This window comes from Schistocerca nitens, chromosome 8, assembly GCF_023898315.1.
Source record: "Schistocerca nitens isolate TAMUIC-IGC-003100 chromosome 8, iqSchNite1.1, whole genome shotgun sequence".
Classification (NCBI taxonomy): Eukaryota; Metazoa; Arthropoda; class Insecta; order Orthoptera; family Acrididae; genus Schistocerca; species Schistocerca nitens.
In genome coordinates, this window is record NC_064621.1 from 23,512,705 (window position 1) to 23,532,583 (window position 19,879).

The 19,879-nt window shown below is 47.7% G+C and overlaps 40 non-coding genes across 40 annotated transcripts; all 40 read left to right on the top strand.

Moving 5' to 3' along the window:
• The first annotated feature begins 75 nt into the window (after positions 1–75).
• Positions 76–148, top strand: Trnar-ucg (transfer RNA arginine (anticodon UCG)). The gene has a single exon. It is a non-coding gene; the product is annotated as a tRNA-Arg (tRNA).
• A 439-nt stretch (positions 149–587) lies between these two features.
• On the top strand, positions 588–660 carry Trnak-cuu (transfer RNA lysine (anticodon CUU)). Its single transcript has one exon. It is a non-coding gene; the product is annotated as a tRNA-Lys (tRNA).
• A 321-nt stretch (positions 661–981) lies between these two features.
• Positions 982–1,053, top strand: Trnat-agu (transfer RNA threonine (anticodon AGU)). Its single transcript has one exon. It is a non-coding gene; the product is annotated as a tRNA-Thr (tRNA).
• Positions 1,054–1,589: 536 nt separating this feature from the next.
• Positions 1,590–1,662, top strand: Trnar-ucg (transfer RNA arginine (anticodon UCG)). The gene has a single exon. It is a non-coding gene; the product is annotated as a tRNA-Arg (tRNA).
• Positions 1,663–2,101: 439 nt separating this feature from the next.
• Positions 2,102–2,174, top strand: Trnak-cuu (transfer RNA lysine (anticodon CUU)). The gene has a single exon. It is a non-coding gene; the product is annotated as a tRNA-Lys (tRNA).
• Positions 2,175–2,495: 321 nt separating this feature from the next.
• Trnat-agu (transfer RNA threonine (anticodon AGU)) lies at positions 2,496–2,567 on the top strand. The gene has a single exon. It is a non-coding gene; the product is annotated as a tRNA-Thr (tRNA).
• A 539-nt stretch (positions 2,568–3,106) lies between these two features.
• On the top strand, positions 3,107–3,179 carry Trnar-ucg (transfer RNA arginine (anticodon UCG)). The gene has a single exon. It is a non-coding gene; the product is annotated as a tRNA-Arg (tRNA).
• A 439-nt stretch (positions 3,180–3,618) lies between these two features.
• Trnak-cuu (transfer RNA lysine (anticodon CUU)) lies at positions 3,619–3,691 on the top strand. The gene has a single exon. It is a non-coding gene; the product is annotated as a tRNA-Lys (tRNA).
• A 321-nt stretch (positions 3,692–4,012) lies between these two features.
• Trnat-agu (transfer RNA threonine (anticodon AGU)) lies at positions 4,013–4,084 on the top strand. The gene has a single exon. It is a non-coding gene; the product is annotated as a tRNA-Thr (tRNA).
• A 536-nt stretch (positions 4,085–4,620) lies between these two features.
• On the top strand, positions 4,621–4,693 carry Trnar-ucg (transfer RNA arginine (anticodon UCG)). Its single transcript has one exon. It is a non-coding gene; the product is annotated as a tRNA-Arg (tRNA).
• Positions 4,694–5,132: 439 nt separating this feature from the next.
• On the top strand, positions 5,133–5,205 carry Trnak-cuu (transfer RNA lysine (anticodon CUU)). The gene has a single exon. It is a non-coding gene; the product is annotated as a tRNA-Lys (tRNA).
• Positions 5,206–5,526: 321 nt separating this feature from the next.
• On the top strand, positions 5,527–5,598 carry Trnat-agu (transfer RNA threonine (anticodon AGU)). Its single transcript has one exon. It is a non-coding gene; the product is annotated as a tRNA-Thr (tRNA).
• A 536-nt stretch (positions 5,599–6,134) lies between these two features.
• Trnar-ucg (transfer RNA arginine (anticodon UCG)) lies at positions 6,135–6,207 on the top strand. Its single transcript has one exon. It is a non-coding gene; the product is annotated as a tRNA-Arg (tRNA).
• A 439-nt stretch (positions 6,208–6,646) lies between these two features.
• Trnak-cuu (transfer RNA lysine (anticodon CUU)) lies at positions 6,647–6,719 on the top strand. The gene has a single exon. It is a non-coding gene; the product is annotated as a tRNA-Lys (tRNA).
• Positions 6,720–7,040: 321 nt separating this feature from the next.
• On the top strand, positions 7,041–7,112 carry Trnat-agu (transfer RNA threonine (anticodon AGU)). The gene has a single exon. It is a non-coding gene; the product is annotated as a tRNA-Thr (tRNA).
• A 539-nt stretch (positions 7,113–7,651) lies between these two features.
• Trnar-ucg (transfer RNA arginine (anticodon UCG)) lies at positions 7,652–7,724 on the top strand. The gene has a single exon. It is a non-coding gene; the product is annotated as a tRNA-Arg (tRNA).
• Positions 7,725–8,163: 439 nt separating this feature from the next.
• Positions 8,164–8,236, top strand: Trnak-cuu (transfer RNA lysine (anticodon CUU)). The gene has a single exon. It is a non-coding gene; the product is annotated as a tRNA-Lys (tRNA).
• A 321-nt stretch (positions 8,237–8,557) lies between these two features.
• Trnat-agu (transfer RNA threonine (anticodon AGU)) lies at positions 8,558–8,629 on the top strand. Its single transcript has one exon. It is a non-coding gene; the product is annotated as a tRNA-Thr (tRNA).
• A 536-nt stretch (positions 8,630–9,165) lies between these two features.
• On the top strand, positions 9,166–9,238 carry Trnar-ucg (transfer RNA arginine (anticodon UCG)). The gene has a single exon. It is a non-coding gene; the product is annotated as a tRNA-Arg (tRNA).
• A 439-nt stretch (positions 9,239–9,677) lies between these two features.
• Trnak-cuu (transfer RNA lysine (anticodon CUU)) lies at positions 9,678–9,750 on the top strand. Its single transcript has one exon. It is a non-coding gene; the product is annotated as a tRNA-Lys (tRNA).
• A 321-nt stretch (positions 9,751–10,071) lies between these two features.
• On the top strand, positions 10,072–10,143 carry Trnat-agu (transfer RNA threonine (anticodon AGU)). Its single transcript has one exon. It is a non-coding gene; the product is annotated as a tRNA-Thr (tRNA).
• A 536-nt stretch (positions 10,144–10,679) lies between these two features.
• On the top strand, positions 10,680–10,752 carry Trnar-ucg (transfer RNA arginine (anticodon UCG)). Its single transcript has one exon. It is a non-coding gene; the product is annotated as a tRNA-Arg (tRNA).
• Positions 10,753–11,191: 439 nt separating this feature from the next.
• Trnak-cuu (transfer RNA lysine (anticodon CUU)) lies at positions 11,192–11,264 on the top strand. Its single transcript has one exon. It is a non-coding gene; the product is annotated as a tRNA-Lys (tRNA).
• Positions 11,265–11,585: 321 nt separating this feature from the next.
• Trnat-agu (transfer RNA threonine (anticodon AGU)) lies at positions 11,586–11,657 on the top strand. The gene has a single exon. It is a non-coding gene; the product is annotated as a tRNA-Thr (tRNA).
• A 539-nt stretch (positions 11,658–12,196) lies between these two features.
• Trnar-ucg (transfer RNA arginine (anticodon UCG)) lies at positions 12,197–12,269 on the top strand. The gene has a single exon. It is a non-coding gene; the product is annotated as a tRNA-Arg (tRNA).
• Positions 12,270–12,708: 439 nt separating this feature from the next.
• On the top strand, positions 12,709–12,781 carry Trnak-cuu (transfer RNA lysine (anticodon CUU)). The gene has a single exon. It is a non-coding gene; the product is annotated as a tRNA-Lys (tRNA).
• Positions 12,782–13,102: 321 nt separating this feature from the next.
• Trnat-agu (transfer RNA threonine (anticodon AGU)) lies at positions 13,103–13,174 on the top strand. Its single transcript has one exon. It is a non-coding gene; the product is annotated as a tRNA-Thr (tRNA).
• A 536-nt stretch (positions 13,175–13,710) lies between these two features.
• Trnar-ucg (transfer RNA arginine (anticodon UCG)) lies at positions 13,711–13,783 on the top strand. The gene has a single exon. It is a non-coding gene; the product is annotated as a tRNA-Arg (tRNA).
• A 439-nt stretch (positions 13,784–14,222) lies between these two features.
• Trnak-cuu (transfer RNA lysine (anticodon CUU)) lies at positions 14,223–14,295 on the top strand. The gene has a single exon. It is a non-coding gene; the product is annotated as a tRNA-Lys (tRNA).
• A 321-nt stretch (positions 14,296–14,616) lies between these two features.
• Positions 14,617–14,688, top strand: Trnat-agu (transfer RNA threonine (anticodon AGU)). The gene has a single exon. It is a non-coding gene; the product is annotated as a tRNA-Thr (tRNA).
• A 539-nt stretch (positions 14,689–15,227) lies between these two features.
• Positions 15,228–15,300, top strand: Trnar-ucg (transfer RNA arginine (anticodon UCG)). Its single transcript has one exon. It is a non-coding gene; the product is annotated as a tRNA-Arg (tRNA).
• Positions 15,301–15,739: 439 nt separating this feature from the next.
• Trnak-cuu (transfer RNA lysine (anticodon CUU)) lies at positions 15,740–15,812 on the top strand. The gene has a single exon. It is a non-coding gene; the product is annotated as a tRNA-Lys (tRNA).
• Positions 15,813–16,133: 321 nt separating this feature from the next.
• Trnat-agu (transfer RNA threonine (anticodon AGU)) lies at positions 16,134–16,205 on the top strand. Its single transcript has one exon. It is a non-coding gene; the product is annotated as a tRNA-Thr (tRNA).
• Positions 16,206–16,744: 539 nt separating this feature from the next.
• On the top strand, positions 16,745–16,817 carry Trnar-ucg (transfer RNA arginine (anticodon UCG)). Its single transcript has one exon. It is a non-coding gene; the product is annotated as a tRNA-Arg (tRNA).
• A 439-nt stretch (positions 16,818–17,256) lies between these two features.
• Trnak-cuu (transfer RNA lysine (anticodon CUU)) lies at positions 17,257–17,329 on the top strand. The gene has a single exon. It is a non-coding gene; the product is annotated as a tRNA-Lys (tRNA).
• Positions 17,330–17,650: 321 nt separating this feature from the next.
• Trnat-agu (transfer RNA threonine (anticodon AGU)) lies at positions 17,651–17,722 on the top strand. Its single transcript has one exon. It is a non-coding gene; the product is annotated as a tRNA-Thr (tRNA).
• Positions 17,723–18,258: 536 nt separating this feature from the next.
• Positions 18,259–18,331, top strand: Trnar-ucg (transfer RNA arginine (anticodon UCG)). Its single transcript has one exon. It is a non-coding gene; the product is annotated as a tRNA-Arg (tRNA).
• Positions 18,332–18,770: 439 nt separating this feature from the next.
• Trnak-cuu (transfer RNA lysine (anticodon CUU)) lies at positions 18,771–18,843 on the top strand. The gene has a single exon. It is a non-coding gene; the product is annotated as a tRNA-Lys (tRNA).
• Positions 18,844–19,164: 321 nt separating this feature from the next.
• Positions 19,165–19,236, top strand: Trnat-agu (transfer RNA threonine (anticodon AGU)). Its single transcript has one exon. It is a non-coding gene; the product is annotated as a tRNA-Thr (tRNA).
• A 539-nt stretch (positions 19,237–19,775) lies between these two features.
• On the top strand, positions 19,776–19,848 carry Trnar-ucg (transfer RNA arginine (anticodon UCG)). The gene has a single exon. It is a non-coding gene; the product is annotated as a tRNA-Arg (tRNA).
• The last annotated feature ends 31 nt before the right edge of the window (positions 19,849–19,879 follow it).

Here is a 19,879-nt window from a genome sequence, read left to right on the forward strand (position 1 = left end):
AAGATGGTAAATTCATTCCGGGAAGTGCACAAATGGCGATAATGAGGTGTGTTTGGGGAAGCGTATTGCGCCAGTGACCGTGTGGCCTAATGGATAAGGCGTCGGACTTCGGATCCGAAGATTGCAGGTTCGAATCCTGTCACGGTCGAGTTTTTCCAGTTCTGCAAAAGATGCATGCTGTTTTACTGTGTTGTTTGAGTACTACAAAACTAGTTGAAAGTTGCTGCTGTCCGCTTCCTGGCTGCAAACCGGCGTCTACCTGAAGCTCAAGCAAGACAAGGGTGATCTGTAGCGAAATTTTCGGCACAGTGCCGTTCAGGAGAGTTTTTGTTGGAACTACTGCGTCTGATTCAGGGCCCAAGAGCTACGCCACAGGCGTCTGCGCACAGTCGAGCATGTGTGTTGAATAATGGTGCTGATAGCCACGTATCATTTGAAGCAGATTTGATGCCTTTCGGAGACAATTTTTCATTGAATAGGATTGTAGCTCATTTGTGGCAGCAGGAAATAAGCTGTAGTCAAAAGGATCTTCCATAGATGGTCGCAGGTCCCATCAGTATTGTATGGCTCGTAAAGCATTGTGTGGAGCCCGGCTAGCTCAGTCGGTAGAGCATGAGACTCTTAATCTCAGGGTCGTGGGTTCGAGCCCCACGCTGGGCGGCGCAAAATTTTGTGTCTACGCGGATGCAACCTGCGCCCCTCTCGTGAGCCTTGCGTAATGAACGTAACGGGTTACGACGATGCCTAGCTTATTATGAATATCAGAGGAATGGTATTTGAAGCTGAAAGTAACTCTGAAATGAAATAAATGTGTTGTTTTGGAATTTTAGGTGTACATCGATATCGTGTGAGATGTGTAGGAAAGCAGCAGCTGTGGTAGCTAAATGCAAATAATGGTCGCTAATGCGGTGCGTTTCCAGCTGAAGATCTCCGATTCACTAGTCCATAAGAACAAAGTACCCGAAAAGCGCGCTAGGAGGCGCCTCCTTAGCTCAGTGGCAGAGCGCTGGTCTAGTAAACCAGAGGTCGTGAGTTCGATCCTCACAGGAGGCAAATGAATTTTGTAAAAGCCCCTCCCACCGTGGCCCTTTCGAAAAAAGCGGTCAAGGATGAAACAAATTATAAATGGGTGCGGTATTTAAGAAATGCTCTCGCAAATGAATAGTGCGAATGGTGCTATTAAAGTAGGCACCAGAAACTGCTGCTTTTGGGAGTCTCCGGAGAATGCCGACGTGAAATACTTAGTTCTTGTGATGTATTTTCTACCCCTGATAGAGACCCTCGCGGTTGTCGTCGTCGTCGGCGCCGCCGCCGCTTTGGTAATAGCGGCAACTCGCCATTGTATCTCATAGGGTGAGGTACGTTCTACAACCGACTGAGATGGCACTAAGCGATTGAAGCTGATTTGCAAGCTCTTGTTTGATGAGCGTCATAAGGGCTTGAATGTAACTTGCGATGGGACACAGCAAGAAGTAGCGTCGCATTTTTAGTACTGAAATTGGAGAATTGCGTCAAAGATGGTAAATTCATTCCGGGAAGTGCACAAATGGCGATAATGAGGTGTGTTTGGGGAAGCGTATTGCGCCAGTGACCGTGTGGCTTAATGGATAAGGCGTCGGACTTCGGATCCGAAGATTGCAGGTTCGAATCCTGTCACGGTCGAGTTTTTCCAGTTCTGCAAAAGATGCATGCTGTTTTACTGTGTTGTTTGAGTACTACAAAACTAGTTGAAAGTTGCTGCTGTCCGCTTCCTGGCTGCAAACCGGCGTCTACCTGAAGCTCAAGCAAGACAAGGGTGATCTGTAGCGAAATTTTCGGCACAGTGCCGTTCAGGAGAGTTTTTGTTGGAACTACTGCGTCTGATTCAGGGCCCAAGAGCTACGCCACAGGCGTCTGCGCACAGTCGAGCATGTGTGTTGAATAATGGTGCTGATAGCCACGTATCATTTGAAGCAGATTTGATGCCTTTCGGAGACAATTTTTCATTGAATAGGATTGTAGCTCATTTGTGGCAGCAGGAAATAAGCTGTAGTCAAAAGGATCTTCCATAGATGGTCGCAGGTCCCATCAGTATTGTATGGCTCGTAAAGCATTGTGTGGAGCCCGGCTAGCTCAGTCGGTAGAGCATGAGACTCTTAATCTCAGGGTCGTGGGTTCGAGCCCCACGCTGGGCGGCGCAAAATTTTGTGTCTACGCGGATGCAACCTGCGCCCCTCTCGTGAGCCTTGCGTAATGAACGTAACGGGTTACGACGATGCCTAGCTTATTATGAATATCAGAGGAATGGTATTTGAAGCTGAAAGTAACTCTGAAATGAAATAAATGTGTTGTTTTGGAATTTTAGGTGTACATCGATATCGTGTGAGATGTGTAGGAAAGCAGCAGCTGTGGTAGCTAAATGCAAATAATGGTCGCTAATGCGGTGCGTTTCCAGCTGAAGATCTCCGATTCACTAGTCCATAAGAACAAAGTACCCGAAAAGCGCGCTAGGAGGCGCCTCCTTAGCTCAGTGGCAGAGCGCTGGTCTAGTAAACCAGAGGTCGTGAGTTCGATCCTCACAGGAGGCAAATGAATTTTGTAAAAGCCCCTCCCACCGTGGCCCTTTCGAAAAAAGCGGTCAAGGATGAAACAAATTATAAATGGGTGCGGTATTTAAGAAATGCTCTCGCAAATGAATAGTGCGAATGGTGCTATTAAAGTAGGCACCAGAAACTGCTGCTTTTGGGAGTCTCCGGAGAATGCCGACGTGAAATACTTAGTTCTTGTGATGTATTTTCTACCCCTGATAGAGACCCTCGCGGTTGTCGTCGTCGTCGTCGGCGCCGCCGCCGCTTTGGTAATAGCGGCAACTCGCCATTGTATCTCATAGGGTGAGGTACGTTCTACAACCGACTGAGATGGCACTAAGCGATTGAAGCTGATTTGCAAGCTCTTGTTTGATGAGCGTCATAAGGGCTTGAATGTAACTTGCGATGGGACACAGCAAGAAGTAGCGTCGCATTTTTAGTACTGAAATTGGAGAATTGCGTCAAAGATGGTAAATTCATTCCGGGAAGTGCACAAATGGCGATAATGAGGTGTGTTTGGGGAAGCGTATTGCGCCAGTGACCGTGTGGCCTAATGGATAAGGCGTCGGACTTCGGATCCGAAGATTGCAGGTTCGAATCCTGTCACGGTCGAGTTTTTCCAGTTCTGCAAAAGATGCATGCTGTTTTACTGTGTTGTTTGAGTACTACAAAACTAGTTGAAAGTTGCTGCTGTCCGCTTCCTGGCTGCAAACCGGCGTCTACCTGAAGCTCAAGCAAGACAAGGGTGATCTGTAGCGAAATTTTCGGCACAGTGCCGTTCAGGAGAGTTTTTGTTGGAACTACTGCGTCTGATTCAGGGCCCAAGAGCTACGCCACAGGCGTCTGCGCACAGTCGAGCATGTGTGTTGAATAATGGTGCTGATAGCCACGTATCATTTGAAGCAGATTTGATGCCTTTCGGAGACAATTTTTCATTGAATAGGATTGTAGCTCATTTGTGGCAGCAGGAAATAAGCTGTAGTCAAAAGGATCTTCCATAGATGGTCGCAGGTCCCATCAGTATTGTATGGCTCGTAAAGCATTGTGTGGAGCCCGGCTAGCTCAGTCGGTAGAGCATGAGACTCTTAATCTCAGGGTCGTGGGTTCGAGCCCCACGCTGGGCGGCGCAAAATTTTGTGTCTACGCGGATGCAACCTGCGCCCCTCTCGTGAGCCTTGCGTAATGAACGTAACGGGTTACGACGATGCCTAGCTTCTTATGAATATCAGAGGAATGGTATTTGAAGCTGAAAGTAACTCTGAAATGAAATAAATGTGTTGTTTTGGAATTTTAGGTGTACATCGATATCGTGTGAGATGTGTAGGAAAGCAGCAGCTGTGGTAGCTAAATGCAAATAATGGTCGCTAATGCGGTGCGTTTCCAGCTGAAGATCTCCGATTCACTAGTCCATAAGAACAAAGTACCCGAAAAGCGCGCTAGGAGGCGCCTCCTTAGCTCAGTGGCAGAGCGCTGGTCTAGTAAACCAGAGGTCGTGAGTTCGATCCTCACAGGAGGCAAATGAATTTTGTAAAAGCCCCTCCCACCGTGGCCCTTTCGAAAAAAGCGGTCAAGGATGAAACAAATTATAAATGGGTGCGGTATTTAAGAAATGCTCTCGCAAATGAATAGTGCGAATGGTGCTATTAAAGTAGGCACCAGAAACTGCTGCTTTTGGGAGTCTCCGGAGAATGCCGACGTGAAATACTTAGTTCTTGTGATGTATTTTCTACCCCTGATAGAGACCCTCGCGGTTGTCGTCGTCGTCGGCGCCGCCGCCGCTTTGGTAATAGCGGCAACTCGCCATTGTATCTCATAGGGTGAGGTACGTTCTACAACCGACTGAGATGGCACTAAGCGATTGAAGCTGATTTGCAAGCTCTTGTTTGATGAGCGTCATAAGGGCTTGAATGTAACTTGCGATGGGACACAGCAAGAAGTAGCGTCGCATTTTTAGTACTGAAATTGGAGAATTGCGTCAAAGATGGTAAATTCATTCCGGGAAGTGCACAAATGGCGATAATGAGGTGTGTTTGGGGAAGCGTATTGCGCCAGTGACCGTGTGGCCTAATGGATAAGGCGTCGGACTTCGGATCCGAAGATTGCAGGTTCGAATCCTGTCACGGTCGAGTTTTTCCAGTTCTGCAAAAGATGCATGCTGTTTTACTGTGTTGTTTGAGTACTACAAAACTAGTTGAAAGTTGCTGCTGTCCGCTTCCTGGCTGCAAACCGGCGTCTACCTGAAGCTCAAGCAAGACAAGGGTGATCTGTAGCGAAATTTTCGGCACAGTGCCGTTCAGGAGAGTTTTTGTTGGAACTACTGCGTCTGATTCAGGGCCCAAGAGCTACGCCACAGGCGTCTGCGCACAGTCGAGCATGTGTGTTGAATAATGGTGCTGATAGCCACGTATCATTTGAAGCAGATTTGATGCCTTTCGGAGACAATTTTTCATTGAATAGGATTGTAGCTCATTTGTGGCAGCAGGAAATAAGCTGTAGTCAAAAGGATCTTCCATAGATGGTCGCAGGTCCCATCAGTATTGTATGGCTCGTAAAGCATTGTGTGGAGCCCGGCTAGCTCAGTCGGTAGAGCATGAGACTCTTAATCTCAGGGTCGTGGGTTCGAGCCCCACGCTGGGCGGCGCAAGATTTTGTGTCTACGCGGATGCAACCTGCGCCCCTCTCGTGAGCCTTGCGTAATGAACGTAACGGGTTACGACGATGCCTAGCTTCTTATGAATATCAGAGGAATGGTATTTGAAGCTGAAAGTAACTCTGAAATGAAATAAATGTGTTGTTTTGGAATTTTAGGTGTACATCGATATCGTGTGAGATGTGTAGGAAAGCAGCAGCTGTGGTAGCTAAATGCAAATAATGGTCGCTAATGCGGTGCGTTTCCAGCTGAAGATCTCCGATTCACTAGTCCATAAGAACAAAGTACCCGAAAAGCGCGCTAGGAGGCGCCTCCTTAGCTCAGTGGCAGAGCGCTGGTCTAGTAAACCAGAGGTCGTGAGTTCGATCCTCACAGGAGGCAAATGAATTTTGTAAAAGCCCCTCCCACCGTGGCCCTTTCGAAAAAAGCGGTCAAGGATGAAACAAATTATAAATGGGTGCGGTATTTAAGAAATGCTCTCGCAAATGAATAGTGCGAATGGTGCTATTAAAGTAGGCACCAGAAACTGCTGCTTTTGGGAGTCTCCGGAGAATGCCGACGTGAAATACTTAGTTCTTGTGATGTATTTTCTACCCCTGATAGAGACCCTCGCGGTTGTCGTCGTCGTCGGCGCCGCCGCCGCTTTGGTAATAGCGGCAACTCGCCATTGTATCTCATAGGGTGAGGTACGTTCTACAACCGACTGAGATGGCACTAAGCGATTGAAGCTGATTTGCAAGCTCTTGTTTGATGAGCGTCATAAGGGCTTGAATGTAACTTGCGATGGGACACAGCAAGAAGTAGCGTCGCATTTTTAGTACTGAAATTGGAGAATTGCGTCAAAGATGGTAAATTCATTCCGGGAAGTGCACAAATGGCGATAATGAGGTGTGTTTGGGGAAGCGTATTGCGCCAGTGACCGTGTGGCTTAATGGATAAGGCGTCGGACTTCGGATCCGAAGATTGCAGGTTCGAATCCTGTCACGGTCGAGTTTTTCCAGTTCTGCAAAAGATGCATGCTGTTTTACTGTGTTGTTTGAGTACTACAAAACTAGTTGAAAGTTGCTGCTGTCCGCTTCCTGGCTGCAAACCGGCGTCTACCTGAAGCTCAAGCAAGACAAGGGTGATCTGTAGCGAAATTTTCGGCACAGTGCCGTTCAGGAGAGTTTTTGTTGGAACTACTGCGTCTGATTCAGGGCCCAAGAGCTACGCCACAGGCGTCTGCGCACAGTCGAGCATGTGTGTTGAATAATGGTGCTGATAGCCACGTATCATTTGAAGCAGATTTGATGCCTTTCGGAGACAATTTTTCATTGAATAGGATTGTAGCTCATTTGTGGCAGCAGGAAATAAGCTGTAGTCAAAAGGATCTTCCATAGATGGTCGCAGGTCCCATCAGTATTGTATGGCTCGTAAAGCATTGTGTGGAGCCCGGCTAGCTCAGTCGGTAGAGCATGAGACTCTTAATCTCAGGGTCGTGGGTTCGAGCCCCACGCTGGGCGGCGCAAAATTTTGTGTCTACGCGGATGCAACCTGCGCCCCTCTCGTGAGCCTTGCGTAATGAACGTAACGGGTTACGACGATGCCTAGCTTATTATGAATATCAGAGGAATGGTATTTGAAGCTGAAAGTAACTCTGAAATGAAATAAATGTGTTGTTTTGGAATTTTAGGTGTACATCGATATCGTGTGAGATGTGTAGGAAAGCAGCAGCTGTGGTAGCTAAATGCAAATAATGGTCGCTAATGCGGTGCGTTTCCAGCTGAAGATCTCCGATTCACTAGTCCATAAGAACAAAGTACCCGAAAAGCGCGCTAGGAGGCGCCTCCTTAGCTCAGTGGCAGAGCGCTGGTCTAGTAAACCAGAGGTCGTGAGTTCGATCCTCACAGGAGGCAAATGAATTTTGTAAAAGCCCCTCCCACCGTGGCCCTTTCGAAAAAAGCGGTCAAGGATGAAACAAATTATAAATGGGTGCGGTATTTAAGAAATGCTCTCGCAAATGAATAGTGCGAATGGTGCTATTAAAGTAGGCACCAGAAACTGCTGCTTTTGGGAGTCTCCGGAGAATGCCGACGTGAAATACTTAGTTCTTGTGATGTATTTTCTACCCCTGATAGAGACCCTCGCGGTTGTCGTCGTCGTCGTCGGCGCCGCCGCCGCTTTGGTAATAGCGGCAACTCGCCATTGTATCTCATAGGGTGAGGTACGTTCTACAACCGACTGAGATGGCACTAAGCGATTGAAGCTGATTTGCAAGCTCTTGTTTGATGAGCGTCATAAGGGCTTGAATGTAACTTGCGATGGGACACAGCAAGAAGTAGCGTCGCATTTTTAGTACTGAAATTGGAGAATTGCGTCAAAGATGGTAAATTCATTCCGGGAAGTGCACAAATGGCGATAATGAGGTGTGTTTGGGGAAGCGTATTGCGCCAGTGACCGTGTGGCCTAATGGATAAGGCGTCGGACTTCGGATCCGAAGATTGCAGGTTCGAATCCTGTCACGGTCGAGTTTTTCCAGTTCTGCAAAAGATGCATGCTGTTTTACTGTGTTGTTTGAGTACTACAAAACTAGTTGAAAGTTGCTGCTGTCCGCTTCCTGGCTGCAAACCGGCGTCTACCTGAAGCTCAAGCAAGACAAGGGTGATCTGTAGCGAAATTTTCGGCACAGTGCCGTTCAGGAGAGTTTTTGTTGGAACTACTGCGTCTGATTCAGGGCCCAAGAGCTACGCCACAGGCGTCTGCGCACAGTCGAGCATGTGTGTTGAATAATGGTGCTGATAGCCACGTATCATTTGAAGCAGATTTGATGCCTTTCGGAGACAATTTTTCATTGAATAGGATTGTAGCTCATTTGTGGCAGCAGGAAATAAGCTGTAGTCAAAAGGATCTTCCATAGATGGTCGCAGGTCCCATCAGTATTGTATGGCTCGTAAAGCATTGTGTGGAGCCCGGCTAGCTCAGTCGGTAGAGCATGAGACTCTTAATCTCAGGGTCGTGGGTTCGAGCCCCACGCTGGGCGGCGCAAAATTTTGTGTCTACGCGGATGCAACCTGCGCCCCTCTCGTGAGCCTTGCGTAATGAACGTAACGGGTTACGACGATGCCTAGCTTCTTATGAATATCAGAGGAATGGTATTTGAAGCTGAAAGTAACTCTGAAATGAAATAAATGTGTTGTTTTGGAATTTTAGGTGTACATCGATATCGTGTGAGATGTGTAGGAAAGCAGCAGCTGTGGTAGCTAAATGCAAATAATGGTCGCTAATGCGGTGCGTTTCCAGCTGAAGATCTCCGATTCACTAGTCCATAAGAACAAAGTACCCGAAAAGCGCGCTAGGAGGCGCCTCCTTAGCTCAGTGGCAGAGCGCTGGTCTAGTAAACCAGAGGTCGTGAGTTCGATCCTCACAGGAGGCAAATGAATTTTGTAAAAGCCCCTCCCACCGTGGCCCTTTCGAAAAAAGCGGTCAAGGATGAAACAAATTATAAATGGGTGCGGTATTTAAGAAATGCTCTCGCAAATGAATAGTGCGAATGGTGCTATTAAAGTAGGCACCAGAAACTGCTGCTTTTGGGAGTCTCCGGAGAATGCCGACGTGAAATACTTAGTTCTTGTGATGTATTTTCTACCCCTGATAGAGACCCTCGCGGTTGTCGTCGTCGTCGGCGCCGCCGCCGCTTTGGTAATAGCGGCAACTCGCCATTGTATCTCATAGGGTGAGGTACGTTCTACAACCGACTGAGATGGCACTAAGCGATTGAAGCTGATTTGCAAGCTCTTGTTTGATGAGCGTCATAAGGGCTTGAATGTAACTTGCGATGGGACACAGCAAGAAGTAGCGTCGCATTTTTAGTACTGAAATTGGAGAATTGCGTCAAAGATGGTAAATTCATTCCGGGAAGTGCACAAATGGCGATAATGAGGTGTGTTTGGGGAAGCGTATTGCGCCAGTGACCGTGTGGCCTAATGGATAAGGCGTCGGACTTCGGATCCGAAGATTGCAGGTTCGAATCCTGTCACGGTCGAGTTTTTCCAGTTCTGCAAAAGATGCATGCTGTTTTACTGTGTTGTTTGAGTACTACAAAACTAGTTGAAAGTTGCTGCTGTCCGCTTCCTGGCTGCAAACCGGCGTCTACCTGAAGCTCAAGCAAGACAAGGGTGATCTGTAGCGAAATTTTCGGCACAGTGCCGTTCAGGAGAGTTTTTGTTGGAACTACTGCGTCTGATTCAGGGCCCAAGAGCTACGCCACAGGCGTCTGCGCACAGTCGAGCATGTGTGTTGAATAATGGTGCTGATAGCCACGTATCATTTGAAGCAGATTTGATGCCTTTCGGAGACAATTTTTCATTGAATAGGATTGTAGCTCATTTGTGGCAGCAGGAAATAAGCTGTAGTCAAAAGGATCTTCCATAGATGGTCGCAGGTCCCATCAGTATTGTATGGCTCGTAAAGCATTGTGTGGAGCCCGGCTAGCTCAGTCGGTAGAGCATGAGACTCTTAATCTCAGGGTCGTGGGTTCGAGCCCCACGCTGGGCGGCGCAAAATTTTGTGTCTACGCGGATGCAACCTGCGCCCCTCTCGTGAGCCTTGCGTAATGAACGTAACGGGTTACGACGATGCCTAGCTTCTTATGAATATCAGAGGAATGGTATTTGAAGCTGAAAGTAACTCTGAAATGAAATAAATGTGTTGTTTTGGAATTTTAGGTGTACATCGATATCGTGTGAGATGTGTAGGAAAGCAGCAGCTGTGGTAGCTAAATGCAAATAATGGTCGCTAATGCGGTGCGTTTCCAGCTGAAGATCTCCGATTCACTAGTCCATAAGAACAAAGTACCCGAAAAGCGCGCTAGGAGGCGCCTCCTTAGCTCAGTGGCAGAGCGCTGGTCTAGTAAACCAGAGGTCGTGAGTTCGATCCTCACAGGAGGCAAATGAATTTTGTAAAAGCCCCTCCCACCGTGGCCCTTTCGAAAAAAGCGGTCAAGGATGAAACAAATTATAAATGGGTGCGGTATTTAAGAAATGCTCTCGCAAATGAATAGTGCGAATGGTGCTATTAAAGTAGGCACCAGAAACTGCTGCTTTTGGGAGTCTCCGGAGAATGCCGACGTGAAATACTTAGTTCTTGTGATGTATTTTCTACCCCTGATAGAGACCCTCGCGGTTGTCGTCGTCGTCGGCGCCGCCGCCGCTTTGGTAATAGCGGCAACTCGCCATTGTATCTCATAGGGTGAGGTACGTTCTACAACCGACTGAGATGGCACTAAGCGATTGAAGCTGATTTGCAAGCTCTTGTTTGATGAGCGTCATAAGGGCTTGAATGTAACTTGCGATGGGACACAGCAAGAAGTAGCGTCGCATTTTTAGTACTGAAATTGGAGAATTGCGTCAAAGATGGTAAATTCATTCCGGGAAGTGCACAAATGGCGATAATGAGGTGTGTTTGGGGAAGCGTATTGCGCCAGTGACCGTGTGGCCTAATGGATAAGGCGTCGGACTTCGGATCCGAAGATTGCAGGTTCGAATCCTGTCACGGTCGAGTTTTTCCAGTTCTGCAAAAGATGCATGCTGTTTTACTGTGTTGTTTGAGTACTACAAAACTAGTTGAAAGTTGCTGCTGTCCGCTTCCTGGCTGCAAACCGGCGTCTACCTGAAGCTCAAGCAAGACAAGGGTGATCTGTAGCGAAATTTTCGGCACAGTGCCGTTCAGGAGAGTTTTTGTTGGAACTACTGCGTCTGATTCAGGGCCCAAGAGCTACGCCACAGGCGTCTGCGCACAGTCGAGCATGTGTGTTGAATAATGGTGCTGATAGCCACGTATCATTTGAAGCAGATTTGATGCCTTTCGGAGACAATTTTTCATTGAATAGGATTGTAGCTCATTTGTGGCAGCAGGAAATAAGCTGTAGTCAAAAGGATCTTCCATAGATGGTCGCAGGTCCCATCAGTATTGTATGGCTCGTAAAGCATTGTGTGGAGCCCGGCTAGCTCAGTCGGTAGAGCATGAGACTCTTAATCTCAGGGTCGTGGGTTCGAGCCCCACGCTGGGCGGCGCAAAATTTTGTGTCTACGCGGATGCAACCTGCGCCCCTCTCGTGAGCCTTGCGTAATGAACGTAACGGGTTACGACGATGCCTAGCTTATTATGAATATCAGAGGAATGGTATTTGAAGCTGAAAGTAACTCTGAAATGAAATAAATGTGTTGTTTTGGAATTTTAGGTGTACATCGATATCGTGTGAGATGTGTAGGAAAGCAGCAGCTGTGGTAGCTAAATGCAAATAATGGTCGCTAATGCGGTGCGTTTCCAGCTGAAGATCTCCGATTCACTAGTCCATAAGAACAAAGTACCCGAAAAGCGCGCTAGGAGGCGCCTCCTTAGCTCAGTGGCAGAGCGCTGGTCTAGTAAACCAGAGGTCGTGAGTTCGATCCTCACAGGAGGCAAATGAATTTTGTAAAAGCCCCTCCCACCGTGGCCCTTTCGAAAAAAGCGGTCAAGGATGAAACAAATTATAAATGGGTGCGGTATTTAAGAAATGCTCTCGCAAATGAATAGTGCGAATGGTGCTATTAAAGTAGGCACCAGAAACTGCTGCTTTTGGGAGTCTCCGGAGAATGCCGACGTGAAATACTTAGTTCTTGTGATGTATTTTCTACCCCTGATAGAGACCCTCGCGGTTGTCGTCGTCGTCGTCGGCGCCGCCGCCGCTTTGGTAATAGCGGCAACTCGCCATTGTATCTCATAGGGTGAGGTACGTTCTACAACCGACTGAGATGGCACTAAGCGATTGAAGCTGATTTGCAAGCTCTTGTTTGATGAGCGTCATAAGGGCTTGAATGTAACTTGCGATGGGACACAGCAAGAAGTAGCGTCGCATTTTTAGTACTGAAATTGGAGAATTGCGTCAAAGATGGTAAATTCATTCCGGGAAGTGCACAAATGGCGATAATGAGGTGTGTTTGGGGAAGCGTATTGCGCCAGTGACCGTGTGGCCTAATGGATAAGGCGTCGGACTTCGGATCCGAAGATTGCAGGTTCGAATCCTGTCACGGTCGAGTTTTTCCAGTTCTGCAAAAGATGCATGCTGTTTTACTGTGTTGTTTGAGTACTACAAAACTAGTTGAAAGTTGCTGCTGTCCGCTTCCTGGCTGCAAACCGGCGTCTACCTGAAGCTCAAGCAAGACAAGGGTGATCTGTAGCGAAATTTTCGGCACAGTGCCGTTCAGGAGAGTTTTTGTTGGAACTACTGCGTCTGATTCAGGGCCCAAGAGCTACGCCACAGGCGTCTGCGCACAGTCGAGCATGTGTGTTGAATAATGGTGCTGATAGCCACGTATCATTTGAAGCAGATTTGATGCCTTTCGGAGACAATTTTTCATTGAATAGGATTGTAGCTCATTTGTGGCAGCAGGAAATAAGCTGTAGTCAAAAGGATCTTCCATAGATGGTCGCAGGTCCCATCAGTATTGTATGGCTCGTAAAGCATTGTGTGGAGCCCGGCTAGCTCAGTCGGTAGAGCATGAGACTCTTAATCTCAGGGTCGTGGGTTCGAGCCCCACGCTGGGCGGCGCAAAATTTTGTGTCTACGCGGATGCAACCTGCGCCCCTCTCGTGAGCCTTGCGTAATGAACGTAACGGGTTACGACGATGCCTAGCTTATTATGAATATCAGAGGAATGGTATTTGAAGCTGAAAGTAACTCTGAAATGAAATAAATGTGTTGTTTTGGAATTTTAGGTGTACATCGATATCGTGTGAGATGTGTAGGAAAGCAGCAGCTGTGGTAGCTAAATGCAAATAATGGTCGCTAATGCGGTGCGTTTCCAGCTGAAGATCTCCGATTCACTAGTCCATAAGAACAAAGTACCCGAAAAGCGCGCTAGGAGGCGCCTCCTTAGCTCAGTGGCAGAGCGCTGGTCTAGTAAACCAGAGGTCGTGAGTTCGATCCTCACAGGAGGCAAATGAATTTTGTAAAAGCCCCTCCCACCGTGGCCCTTTCGAAAAAAGCGGTCAAGGATGAAACAAATTATAAATGGGTGCGGTATTTAAGAAATGCTCTCGCAAATGAATAGTGCGAATGGTGCTATTAAAGTAGGCACCAGAAACTGCTGCTTTTGGGAGTCTCCGGAGAATGCCGACGTGAAATACTTAGTTCTTGTGATGTATTTTCTACCCCTGATAGAGACCCTCGCGGTTGTCGTCGTCGTCGGCGCCGCCGCCGCTTTGGTAATAGCGGCAACTCGCCATTGTATCTCATAGGGTGAGGTACGTTCTACAACCGACTGAGATGGCACTAAGCGATTGAAGCTGATTTGCAAGCTCTTGTTTGATGAGCGTCATAAGGGCTTGAATGTAACTTGCGATGGGACACAGCAAGAAGTAGCGTCGCATTTTTAGTACTGAAATTGGAGAATTGCGTCAAAGATGGTAAATTCATTCCGGGAAGTGCACAAATGGCGATAATGAGGTGTGTTTGGGGAAGCGTATTGCGCCAGTGACCGTGTGGCCTAATGGATAAGGCGTCGGACTTCGGATCCGAAGATTGCAGGTTCGAATCCTGTCACGGTCGAGTTTTTCCAGTTCTGCAAAAGATGCATGCTGTTTTACTGTGTTGTTTGAGTACTACAAAACTAGTTGAAAGTTGCTGCTGTCCGCTTCCTGGCTGCAAACCGGCGTCTACCTGAAGCTCAAGCAAGACAAGGGTGATCTGTAGCGAAATTTTCGGCACAGTGCCGTTCAGGAGAGTTTTTGTTGGAACTACTGCGTCTGATTCAGGGCCCAAGAGCTACGCCACAGGCGTCTGCGCACAGTCGAGCATGTGTGTTGAATAATGGTGCTGATAGCCACGTATCATTTGAAGCAGATTTGATGCCTTTCGGAGACAATTTTTCATTGAATAGGATTGTAGCTCATTTGTGGCAGCAGGAAATAAGCTGTAGTCAAAAGGATCTTCCATAGATGGTCGCAGGTCCCATCAGTATTGTATGGCTCGTAAAGCATTGTGTGGAGCCCGGCTAGCTCAGTCGGTAGAGCATGAGACTCTTAATCTCAGGGTCGTGGGTTCGAGCCCCACGCTGGGCGGCGCAAAATTTTGTGTCTACGCGGATGCAACCTGCGCCCCTCTCGTGAGCCTTGCGTAATGAACGTAACGGGTTACGACGATGCCTAGCTTCTTATGAATATCAGAGGAATGGTATTTGAAGCTGAAAGTAACTCTGAAATGAAATAAATGTGTTGTTTTGGAATTTTAGGTGTACATCGATATCGTGTGAGATGTGTAGGAAAGCAGCAGCTGTGGTAGCTAAATGCAAATAATGGTCGCTAATGCGGTGCGTTTCCAGCTGAAGATCTCCGATTCACTAGTCCATAAGAACAAAGTACCCGAAAAGCGCGCTAGGAGGCGCCTCCTTAGCTCAGTGGCAGAGCGCTGGTCTAGTAAACCAGAGGTCGTGAGTTCGATCCTCACAGGAGGCAAATGAATTTTGTAAAAGCCCCTCCCACCGTGGCCCTTTCGAAAAAAGCGGTCAAGGATGAAACAAATTATAAATGGGTGCGGTATTTAAGAAATGCTCTCGCAAATGAATAGTGCGAATGGTGCTATTAAAGTAGGCACCAGAAACTGCTGCTTTTGGGAGTCTCCGGAGAATGCCGACGTGAAATACTTGGTTCTTGTGATGTATTTTCTACCCCTGATAGAGACCCTCGCGGTTGTCGTCGTCGTCGTCGGCGCCGCCGCCGCTTTGGTAATAGCGGCAACTCGCCATTGTATCTCATAGGGTGAGGTACGTTCTACAACCGACTGAGATGGCACTAAGCGATTGAAGCTGATTTGCAAGCTCTTGTTTGATGAGCGTCATAAGGGCTTGAATGTAACTTGCGATGGGACACAGCAAGAAGTAGCGTCGCATTTTTAGTACTGAAATTGGAGAATTGCGTCAAAGATGGTAAATTCATTCCGGGAAGTGCACAAATGGCGATAATGAGGTGTGTTTGGGGAAGCGTATTGCGCCAGTGACCGTGTGGCCTAATGGATAAGGCGTCGGACTTCGGATCCGAAGATTGCAGGTTCGAATCCTGTCACGGTCGAGTTTTTCCAGTTCTGCAAAAGATGCATGCTGTTTTACTGTGTTGTTTGAGTACTACAAAACTAGTTGAAAGTTGCTGCTGTCCGCTTCCTGGCTGCAAACCGGCGTCTACCTGAAGCTCAAGCAAGACAAGGGTGATCTGTAGCGAAATTTTCGGCACAGTGCCGTTCAGGAGAGTTTTTGTTGGAACTACTGCGTCTGATTCAGGGCCCAAGAGCTACGCCACAGGCGTCTGCGCACAGTCGAGCATGTGTGTTGAATAATGGTGCTGATAGCCACGTATCATTTGAAGCAGATTTGATGCCTTTCGGAGACAATTTTTCATTGAATAGGATTGTAGCTCATTTGTGGCAGCAGGAAATAAGCTGTAGTCAAAAGGATCTTCCATAGATGGTCGCAGGTCCCATCAGTATTGTATGGCTCGTAAAGCATTGTGTGGAGCCCGGCTAGCTCAGTCGGTAGAGCATGAGACTCTTAATCTCAGGGTCGTGGGTTCGAGCCCCACGCTGGGCGGCGCAAAATTTTGTGTCTACGCGGATGCAACCTGCGCCCCTCTCGTGAGCCTTGCGTAATGAACGTAACGGGTTACGACGATGCCTAGCTTCTTATGAATATCAGAGGAATGGTATTTGAAGCTGAAAGTAACTCTGAAATGAAATAAATGTGTTGTTTTGGAATTTTAGGTGTACATCGATATCGTGTGAGATGTGTAGGAAAGCAGCAGCTGTGGTAGCTAAATGCAAATAATGGTCGCTAATGCGGTGCGTTTCCAGCTGAAGATCTCCGATTCACTAGTCCATAAGAACAAAGTACCCGAAAAGCGCGCTAGGAGGCGCCTCCTTAGCTCAGTGGCAGAGCGCTGGTCTAGTAAACCAGAGGTCGTGAGTTCGATCCTCACAGGAGGCAAATGAATTTTGTAAAAGCCCCTCCCACCGTGGCCCTTTCGAAAAAAGCGGTCAAGGATGAAACAAATTATAAATGGGTGCGGTATTTAAGAAATGCTCTCGCAAATGAATAGTGCGAATGGTGCTATTAAAGTAGGCACCAGAAACTGCTGCTTTTGGGAGTCTCCGGAGAATGCCGACGTGAAATACTTGGTTCTTGTGATGTATTTTCTACCCCTGATAGAGACCCTCGCGGTTGTCGTCGTCGTCGTCGGCGCCGCCGCCGCTTTGGTAATAGCGGCAACTCGCCATTGTATCTCATAGGGTGAGGTACGTTCTACAACCGACTGAGATGGCACTAAGCGATTGAAGCTGATTTGCAAGCTCTTGTTTGATGAGCGTCATAAGGGCTTGAATGTAACTTGCGATGGGACACAGCAAGAAGTAGCGTCGCATTTTTAGTACTGAAATTGGAGAATTGCGTCAAAGATGGTAAATTCATTCCGGGAAGTGCACAAATGGCGATAATGAGGTGTGTTTGGGGAAGCGTATTGCGCCAGTGACCGTGTGGCCTAATGGATAAGGCGTCGGACTTCGGATCCGAAGATTGCAGGTTCGAATCCTGTCACGGTCGAGTTTTTCCAGTTCTGCAAAAGATGCATGCTGTTTTACTGTGTTGTTTGAGTACTACAAAACTAGTTGAAAGTTGCTGCTGTCCGCTTCCTGGCTGCAAACCGGCGTCTACCTGAAGCTCAAGCAAGACAAGGGTGATCTGTAGCGAAATTTTCGGCACAGTGCCGTTCAGGAGAGTTTTTGTTGGAACTACTGCGTCTGATTCAGGGCCCAAGAGCTACGCCACAGGCGTCTGCGCACAGTCGAGCATGTGTGTTGAATAATGGTGCTGATAGCCACGTATCATTTGAAGCAGATTTGATGCCTTTCGGAGACAATTTTTCATTGAATAGGATTGTAGCTCATTTGTGGCAGCAGGAAATAAGCTGTAGTCAAAAGGATCTTCCATAGATGGTCGCAGGTCCCATCAGTATTGTATGGCTCGTAAAGCATTGTGTGGAGCCCGGCTAGCTCAGTCGGTAGAGCATGAGACTCTTAATCTCAGGGTCGTGGGTTCGAGCCCCACGCTGGGCGGCGCAAAATTTTGTGTCTACGCGGATGCAACCTGCGCCCCTCTCGTGAGCCTTGCGTAATGAACGTAACGGGTTACGACGATGCCTAGCTTCTTATGAATATCAGAGGAATGGTATTTGAAGCTGAAAGTAACTCTGAAATGAAATAAATGTGTTGTTTTGGAATTTTAGGTGTACATCGATATCGTGTGAGATGTGTAGGAAAGCAGCAGCTGTGGTAGCTAAATGCAAATAATGGTCGCTAATGCGGTGCGTTTCCAGCTGAAGATCTCCGATTCACTAGTCCATAAGAACAAAGTACCCGAAAAGCGCGCTAGGAGGCGCCTCCTTAGCTCAGTGGCAGAGCGCTGGTCTAGTAAACCAGAGGTCGTGAGTTCGATCCTCACAGGAGGCAAATGAATTTTGTAAAAGCCCCTCCCACCGTGGCCCTTTCGAAAAAAGCGGTCAAGGATGAAACAAATTATAAATGGGTGCGGTATTTAAGAAATGCTCTCGCAAATGAATAGTGCGAATGGTGCTATTAAAGTAGGCACCAGAAACTGCTGCTTTTGGGAGTCTCCGGAGAATGCCGACGTGAAATACTTAGTTCTTGTGATGTATTTTCTACCCCTGATAGAGACCCTCGCGGTTGTCGTCGTCGTCGGCGCCGCCGCCGCTTTGGTAATAGCGGCAACTCGCCATTGTATCTCATAGGGTGAGGTACGTTCTACAACCGACTGAGATGGCACTAAGCGATTGAAGCTGATTTGCAAGCTCTTGTTTGATGAGCGTCATAAGGGCTTGAATGTAACTTGCGATGGGACACAGCAAGAAGTAGCGTCGCATTTTTAGTACTGAAATTGGAGAATTGCGTCAAAGATGGTAAATTCATTCCGGGAAGTGCACAAATGGCGATAATGAGGTGTGTTTGGGGAAGCGTATTGCGCCAGTGACCGTGTGGCCTAATGGATAAGGCGTCGGACTTCGGATCCGAAGATTGCAGGTTCGAATCCTGTCACGGTCGAGTTTTTCCAGTTCTGCAAAAGATGCATGCTGTTTTACTGTGTTGTTTGAGTACTACAAAACTAGTTGAAAGTTGCTGCTGTCCGCTTCCTGGCTGCAAACCGGCGTCTACCTGAAGCTCAAGCAAGACAAGGGTGATCTGTAGCGAAATTTTCGGCACAGTGCCGTTCAGGAGAGTTTTTGTTGGAACTACTGCGTCTGATTCAGGGCCCAAGAGCTACGCCACAGGCGTCTGCGCACAGTCGAGCATGTGTGTTGAATAATGGTGCTGATAGCCACGTATCATTTGAAGCAGATTTGATGCCTTTCGGAGACAATTTTTCATTGAATAGGATTGTAGCTCATTTGTGGCAGCAGGAAATAAGCTGTAGTCAAAAGGATCTTCCATAGATGGTCGCAGGTCCCATCAGTATTGTATGGCTCGTAAAGCATTGTGTGGAGCCCGGCTAGCTCAGTCGGTAGAGCATGAGACTCTTAATCTCAGGGTCGTGGGTTCGAGCCCCACGCTGGGCGGCGCAAAATTTTGTGTCTACGCGGATGCAACCTGCGCCCCTCTCGTGAGCCTTGCGTAATGAACGTAACGGGTTACGACGATGCCTAGCTTCTTATGAATATCAGAGGAATGGTATTTGAAGCTGAAAGTAACTCTGAAATGAAATAAATGTGTTGTTTTGGAATTTTAGGTGTACATCGATATCGTGTGAGATGTGTAGGAAAGCAGCAGCTGTGGTAGCTAAATGCAAATAATGGTCGCTAATGCGGTGCGTTTCCAGCTGAAGATCTCCGATTCACTAGTCCATAAGAACAAAGTACCCGAAAAGCGCGCTAGGAGGCGCCTCCTTAGCTCAGTGGCAGAGCGCTGGTCTAGTAAACCAGAGGTCGTGAGTTCGATCCTCACAGGAGGCAAATGAATTTTGTAAAAGCCCCTCCCACCGTGGCCCTTTCGAAAAAAGCGGTCAAGGATGAAACAAATTATAAATGGGTGCGGTATTTAAGAAATGCTCTCGCAAATGAATAGTGCGAATGGTGCTATTAAAGTAGGCACCAGAAACTGCTGCTTTTGGGAGTCTCCGGAGAATGCCGACGTGAAATACTTGGTTCTTGTGATGTATTTTCTACCCCTGATAGAGACCCTCGCGGTTGTCGTCGTCGTCGTCGGCGCCGCCGCCGCTTTGGTAATAGCGGCAACTCGCCATTGTATCTCATAGGGTGAGGTACGTTCTACAACCGACTGAGATGGCACTAAGCGATTGAAGCTGATTTGCAAGCTCTTGTTTGATGAGCGTCATAAGGGCTTGAATGTAACTTGCGATGGGACACAGCAAGAAGTAGCGTCGCATTTTTAGTACTGAAATTGGAGAATTGCGTCAAAGATGGTAAATTCATTCCGGGAAGTGCACAAATGGCGATAATGAGGTGTGTTTGGGGAAGCGTATTGCGCCAGTGACCGTGTGGCCTAATGGATAAGGCGTCGGACTTCGGATCCGAAGATTGCAGGTTCGAATCCTGTCACGGTCGAGTTTTTCCAGTTCTGCAAAAGATGCATGCT